Raw genomic sequence first — 7,866 nt, 5'->3', positions numbered from 1 at the left:
AAATCGCGACGGTAAGCCATGCCCATGCCCTCTTCCCCCTCACTTTTATTTTCATCTCTGAGCTCGATCTGCTGATGCATTTCCTCCTCCCTAATCGCCTCTTGGAACCTGGTAGGAGGAGCATGGGCTGCAAATTCGGGTGAAGAGGGGAAAGGAGATTAACAGTTCTGTCACAAAGATAACACCATAGACCAAGCAAGAGGTTTATGTGCTGCTTGCTGCATGTATGTGTTGGGTATTTTCAGAGCATTGAAATTAAATAAACACTTTCTGTCCATCATTTTGTGTTGGTAAGCTCGTCAGCTTCTGTTTATTTGCTACCCTTGGGCATGTTATTCCTACAGTCATTAATTTCCGCATTCTAATATTACTGTTAAGTGTCATGTTTGAGCCACAAACTGCTTTGGTGTTTATTCATGGTTTGGAGAGATGACCAATCTGATATTTTTGTTTGTAACAGGAAGTAAGACTAATTTGTAGGGGTGTACTCAAGTTACATTAGCGATTTATTTTCTTCGAGATTTGGTGGCCTTTTGTGATGTTAAATGTATCCATTTGTCATTCCGTTGATTTCTTAATTCTACAATAACAACAAACGCCAGCTAAATTGTGGTCTATAGAGAAAGGAACGACGTACACCTAGGTTATATGAGAAACCATATGGGCTAAAGAGCCTCGATAGGCTAGCCGTGCATCATTTATTCTTTGGTGTCTTCTAGAGAAAAAGAAGGAATGGCTTCAGGCCAAAGCCTTCGATAAAATGACAATCACTTACTTTTCTAGGATATATATAGATTTCTTGAATTACCTGCAGCATACTTCTTTTTCATCTAACATGTGTCTACCGGGCAATTTAAACAGATACTAATGATATAATTAGGCACATATATGATTATGTTTGACTTCACCTGTAACAGGATGCATTTCTCTCACCTTATTTCTGCAGGACCTTGTTGCTTGCATTCTCGTGTCTTTTGGCAAGGAGAAATTATCATTTGGAGGGGAAAAGACAGCTGAAAACATGCAAGATAGTATATGCAAAAGACATTCCCTTCAGTTATTGAATCAGAGTTCAGCGGTGAAGAACACTACAATTTTTTGGTTGATGGATTGATCTGAATAGATTGTAAGGAATTTCCATGAAGTGGTTATTCAAAGAATGGAACCAATTTTATGGTGAGTCTTACAGAAATGTAGGGAAAGGCTGCGTACTATAGACCCAAAGTGGTCAGACCCTTCCCTGGACCCTGCGCAAGCGGGAGCTACATGCACCAGGTTGCCCTTTCTCTCTTGTAGGAATCTACTAAAATTTGGCTTGAAGAATGTTACAAGACGTATTTCTCTCCCCTTGTGTATGACTTTGTTCCTTACATTCTTGTATGTTTTGACAAAGAACAAACATTATTTGTAGTGAAAAAGACTATTTAAAGCATACACGGTAGTAGCCTGAAATATTATTTCTTGCCTTAGTTATATCGATCTATATGACGAATTTCATCCTAATATGTATGCGTACATTTCTTTTGTTATAGATTTTGCTTGCTCGGAAAAGTGCAAAGCAATGAAAAGCATCACGTATAGCTATTTTGGAATGCAAGATTAGGATGTGCTCCTCTTTGCTTCTCATTTCCGCACTCTGATTTTGACTTGCTAATATATAGGCTTTCTAAAATGGACGTGCATAGATCTGAGAAAGAAGAGAACATGAATCTAGCGGACGGAGGTGATTTTTCTCTCTTGTGAACAACCTATCAAGTTCCTTTTTTCAACAGTTTGAACGACAGTGATAAATTCCCTTGTAAAACACTTGGTCTGAACTATAATACATTTTGGTGCAGGTCATGTAGTATTCACTAATAGATGATAGAACCACATATTTTGGAAATTCCTTGACAAAAAACACAAGAGCATCATTGTTTGGTCAATTGCAGGTCAATGTTGGCACTGGCCAGGTAATCATTGTTCTTGTCAATGTACGAACCAAACTACGTAGCCCTACTTTTTGGTGCCCTGCAAATGAGGTCTTCATTGTATTATCTTTGTCCAATGCCAGTAACCCTGTTACTCTTTGGCTGCATGTTTGGGTGCGTAGGGTCCCCATTGTGTGAAAAACTTTTTAAAATTCTGATTTAGCCGGGGTACAAATTGTTAGTCAGCCTTTTTATATGAAAAGGAAAACAACCTTTTTTATGTGTTACTGTCGTTTATTTTGGATATATTAGCCTTTCTTACACATTACCGTTTATTTTAAATAATCAACTTATACTGGACGACTGGTGAAGTTTCCAAACAGTATATGGACCTTAATTCCTATTTTTTTGGCCCCAGGTAGATGTTACAACCCACTTGCTAGATATGCACATTCCTTTTTTTCTATCATGCTCATATTTTTTTAGACCAGAACTCCCAAAGATCTGTACTGTGTACTACAAATATGTTTATGTTTTTACATTGATAAACATGCTTTTGGTCGCACTGGACAAGAACAGTTCTAGGATTTGGTGCTTATAGTTTGTTGTCAACTACTTCTACTGATAGCTCATATATTTATAGATTGTGTGCATTACGGCAGACCCTCATTGGATAACTATGTGTTCTTCTTTGTAAATTGGACGTGATTGGTCAGTAAGATACACAACGATTTTTGGAACTGATATCTTTACTTCAAGCGGATCGGTTTTTCCTTGCAAAACTGTGCTATTATTTTCACCTGAATTTATTTAAAGGAGTCGTATAAATTCCAAATTTCTGAAATAAGATGATCTGGCTTGTATTTAAAAACATGTTGCAGGTTTCTTTATCGTGAGAAGATTTTCTTTTCTTTGACTCTGTAAAAGAATTTCCATAGGACTTTTGGGAAATATGAAAGCCCAAATATTGCTTTGCCAGCATAAATCCTGTACCATCTGATCTAATATTTCTCACCCCCTTCTACTTCAGATCAAGCAGGCAGTGGCGACACTAGACGAGGCGTCCTTGCACTGCAAGGCTGCCCTCGACATATGTGAAAAGTTTGGCGAGTTAATTCTTTTCCTCGAATCAAACGGAAATCTGAAAACTATCAAAGAGATACCAAATGATGAATATTTCAGATGTCGACAGGCATGGTAAGACGTGTTTTGGTAGGTCAGTTCTGAGCATGCTTATTTTTAAACCTGAAACAGTCTTTATATTAGCGGGTTCTCTAAATTGATTGTTTTGAATTTCACTAATCTCTTTCAATTATGAGCATGATTCAATGTCCTGCATTTTAGAAATCTCAAGCTTGAATTGCTCTGTTTTCGGATTAAAACCTTCTTGAGTTGTGCAATCACAAATATTTACACACAGAGAAAGAAACTTGGATATTCTTAATCACACAAAAGGTGTTTTCTTACATGTAGGTGCCTTCTTTTAATCTATGCAGAGCCAGGTTACACGTAGTTAGGTTATTTAGTTAATACAATCTTAAATATAAGTTATTCGTGTTCTTTTGATTTTGTTTGATTATGATAAGAAAAAGAAGAAATGCTTGTATGATGGCATTATGGTCCAGAGTAGTGATTTTCTTTTCACAGCTCAAACTCTACCTCTTTGATCTTCTCATATCGCTGAAATTGTGTTCTTTTTGTTTTGTTTATCCCAGGTTGACTATGATGTGCTCATCGTTGACTCCACCACCGTTGGTTTTGAGGATGGTACCTCAAGAATGACCAGACCTGTGAGCACGCCGTCCTTGCATTCACTCTTGGAGTGAAGAAGAGTATCTGCTGTTTAATAAGGTATGCTTGCTATTAAACTTTGAAACGCTGATTCTCTTGGGTGACCTTTCTGTACTATTTTGCTATCCACTTGATCAGAGGGGTTTTGAATAATGTAGTACATTGACATTACCCATGTTCATTAGTACAACAACCCTTTCTATAATTTGATGGAGCCATTGAAATTCTGGAGGTGAACATGTTTTATATTAGATTGAGTGTGATAGAACCAAATGTATGTTCTATCATGTTGATCTATAGTTTTGTTGCATATTGTTGGTGTCAAACTCTTTCTCCGATTTCACATGATCTAATTAGTGTTCTATACAGAACAACCCTTTTGGGTTATGACTAATCTCTCAATTATTTGGTCTGGTCCCTCCACTAATATGTGATTACTTCACAATTGAAGTTTTCAGTGTAAAACAATATTGTATCTCCTGCCACTAAAGAGATCTCATAAGGAACGTGTAAATGATACTTGGAAAAAATGAAGGCAACATTTTTTATACATTATTTTGTGGCGCATTTTGACAGAGTTACTCTACAATAAGATGCCATCAGTGCAAACCAAGTATGTAATTGTTGTATTCTTGATCGGCCAACATGGTTTCTCTTCTGTGTTTATCACAAATGTATGCAACCTGAAGCTACTATACTATGCATACGCCACTTACCATTTTGTTGAAAATGGTTATGCCGCTTACTTCAGAAGATATTTTCTACTGATTTAGCTGTGGTGTACTTTATAATATGGTAGCTTATAAAACATACCAAGTTTTTTCTCTGTTTGAATTTAGTTGATCCGCTGCTACTGAAGAGATCTAAATTTTTTTGCAGAGCCTTCTGATCTTCGTACTATAAAGTCTGGATGTGATGGCCATTGTGCTTACTATCAAAACTGTTACTTGATGAGAACATTCTAAGCTAATTCAAGATATGTGCTTCCCCCTTGATGAACTATTATACATACTTCAGCAGGAAAAACGTGTTTAATCTACCATGAACGTAAATGGATGATAGCAGGATGTTAAAACTTCATATATGTTGTTGCTCATCGGATATAACTATAACATGATGGTCTCAGTTTATTTTTCAGAGTTCGAAACCTATATTAGTCATCATGAGAGTGAGATTTGTAAATTCCACCTTGAATCAGTGAACACTTTCCCTTTGCTGTACAATTTTTTTGTTCTTATGATGGTACCATGCTTGCTAATTATAAGAGGTACAAATAAACTATTCCTTTGTTTGTCTAGAAATAGTTTTTCTACTTTCTATGCATTGAAGAGATAGCAAATCCCTTGCTACATGTACTAGGGCGATGCCCAGGTTCACCAAAGGGTCTTTTCATGCATGAAAAAGAGAGTATATATCTTCTAGCTATTATCAGGTTGTAGGTGTACACATGGTTATTGAGTACCATGACATAATCATCCATAGTTTCGTGAAATTTGAATTCCCATCTCTTTATCGTATTATTCATTTTGCACTCGGCTTTCATAGAAGATAAAGGTTTGTTTTGTTTTGTTCATACGACCTGTTTTGGCTTTTGAGATCAGTTGAAAGCTCTTGATATTTTGAAGTTTATACTGCACTTCACACAAAAATATCTGGGCATATGTTTCTTTATTCAGCGAAGTGAACACCTATACTCAGATGCTTTTTCCACGGGCATTCACCGTTTACTTGATTACTGATGGAAGGATCTCCGTGCCAATTGCTGTTGGGAACCATTTGCCTCTACACCGATAACCCTCATGTTGTATTATACCATGAGCTACCATGACGTCCTCCACCGACCGCTATTTGAACCTCAGCGCATTCTTCTGTAAAAGTGACTCGCATCAAGTCTTTTGCGCTTTCCTCTTGACTTTCTAAATGCGGATCATATTATGTGTTATTGCTTTCTTTAAGATATATCACTGGCCATGGATTTCCTTTTATCCGTCACCACCTTCATACCTTTCTATCCTGGAATTTATATGGTGTACTGAGCTATATGGGATTGGTGTTTATTGGGTTGGCACGTGGCATGCAACTAAACTTAATTGTACCGGACCATTATTGTTATATAAGTATCTATACCTCTTTTGGTTAAGGTCCCATCAAAACTGAGGCATTATAGATGCCTAAATTTTTTGGGGTCGGTTCATGGATGGTGCTTTTGCTATGTTCTATTTTATATGCAATACTCAAGTTTCTTTGTTACCAAGTTGGATATGGCCGCACCTGGCAGGGGTGCGGTGGTGCGGCAAGCCGCACTTTCCATCTAGTGAGGGATAATGGACCTTGTATGCAGATTTTTGGGACTCGATTTGTTGAATATACAAGCAAAAGGCCCGTGCGCTGCAACAAGAGAAAACACATAATCTCATGCATCACTGAGATACACTATCACTTTCAATTTTGTGGAACCATGAACATTTTTTAAACTCTTGAACATATTTGAAATTGTGAACATGTTCAAATTCGTGAGCACTTCTTCAAATTTTTGAACATTTTTTAAAATCAATTTTTTTGAATTCATGAATATATTATACTATTTCCTAACATTTTTTATAAAATTGTGAATTTTTTAAAACAATTTTCTTTAATTGATGAACATTTTTTGGAAATTGGTGGAACAATTTTTGATATTCATGAACATTTTTTTTGATTTAACGAACATCTTTTTTACTAGTAAGGTATACGTGCATTGCACGCATGAGATTCTAGTGGTGTGTGCATTATGGTTAAGTTTAACCATGGAGTCTTCTAGATTCTACATGTGGCAGAATTCGGTGGAATGTAGATGATATCCAACGGCCAGTAGTGCTCGGATTTGCCATCTTTGTACCGTCGGATTGGCTTCATCTAACGATCAACTTTCAAAGTTATTCACACACTATATAGGGGTATAGAAAATGCATGATCATTTTCTGAATCAGCAAACAATTTATGAATGAATATACTATTTATAAGTCATGAACATTTTTTGAAATTTTAGGATATTTTGTCGTTCATGAACATTTTTTGAATTGTTAAACTTTTGTTCAGTTTCATCAACATTTGTTTTCAAAATTTTGAACCTTTTTGAATAAGCAAACATTTTTTACAAAATTGTGAACATCTTTTCAATCCACAAACATCTTATGATCTATTAAAAAATCAAAATTATATTTTTGTAATTTTCAGATTATTTTTTGCAAATTATTAAAAGTAGAAAAAGATGACAACGGGAAAGAAAAAAGTAAAAAACTGAATTTAAAAACAGGCCAGCTGGACATGGGCCTGCTTAAACAGGTGCGCTGCGTCTTCTCCCAGCGTAGGATGTCCCTACTGCATGGGTCAGCCCAAATGTGGGATTTCCGTGTGTAATTTTTTTTATCTCTTCTAGGTGGCATTGGTGGGTAATATTTTGTGAGGCAATTTCGGTGATGTACCACAAAGTCAATAGCCCCTTTATTATTAGGTCAGCAACAGGGTATTTGTATTTTTTCACTATCACCTAGGTAATTTATGTTTTTTCATGTAGATAGCCCCGTGTGTTTCATGTAGATTGCTAGTAAAAAAATAGGTGGAAATTAATAGGATTCAATGTGTATAATTCAGTACAATGGTTGATCAGTCATTAATTTTTTATCTTCATTTTAGCTGACATATAAACATAGTTTTGTATAATTTTGTTCACTGTATGTCCAGTCTTCCATTTTTTTAGTTCATAGCGCAATTTTTTATTATGGAAATGAATGCTTCTTTTTGTGGTATTTAATTTTGTTAATTATTAGTCGTGTCTTTCAGTCATCTGTCAGTTCCTTGCAATCTTCCATTTTATCATTATTCTTCTAAGTCATTATATTATTCATTAGTCATTTTTAATCAAATTTAAATCCTCATTCAGTTAGTTCAGTCGTCTCAACCTGGTGGCATCGAAGTGCATGCGTGAATGCAGTAGGTTACCGTTACTCTGGCGAAAAGACAAGTGGTGGCAACACGCAAGCTTTTATGAGGTCGAGCGAAGAACCAGCAATGTAGCTACATGTTTGTTTCAGTTGCTTGCTGTAATTTGAAGGAAGAATTTGTGAGCACAAAGGCAGTGAGTTAGTTGTTTATGGGCAGGAGCCGGTTGTAATGATGTGTTGGT

General features: G+C 36.1%; 1 long non-coding RNA gene across 3 annotated transcripts in view; it reads left to right on the top strand.

Moving 5' to 3' along the window:
- Window positions 1-6,134, top strand: part of LOC119327815 — a 36,062-nt gene extending 29,928 nt beyond the window's left edge. Inside the window, exons 8-13 of one of the 3 annotated variants that reach the window (XR_005158716.1) lie at window positions 947-1,275; window positions 1,662-1,723; window positions 1,839-1,952; window positions 2,941-3,122; window positions 3,626-3,761; window positions 4,581-6,134. This is a non-coding gene — a long non-coding RNA (uncharacterized LOC119327815). The remainder of the gene's footprint in view (window positions 1-946; window positions 1,276-1,661; window positions 1,724-1,838; window positions 1,953-2,940; window positions 3,123-3,625; window positions 3,762-4,580) is intronic. The other 2 variants (XR_005158706.1, XR_005158705.1) reach the window with 2 other exon arrangements.
- Window positions 6,135-7,866: the final 1,732 nt, after the last annotated feature.

The sequence above is a fragment of the Triticum dicoccoides genome, chromosome 1B (assembly GCF_002162155.2).
Source record: "Triticum dicoccoides isolate Atlit2015 ecotype Zavitan chromosome 1B, WEW_v2.0, whole genome shotgun sequence".
NCBI classification, from domain to species: domain Eukaryota; kingdom Viridiplantae; phylum Streptophyta; class Magnoliopsida; order Poales; family Poaceae; genus Triticum; species Triticum dicoccoides.
Note: the sequence above shows the minus strand (reverse complement) of the source record. Positions and strands in the feature narration are given on the sequence as shown.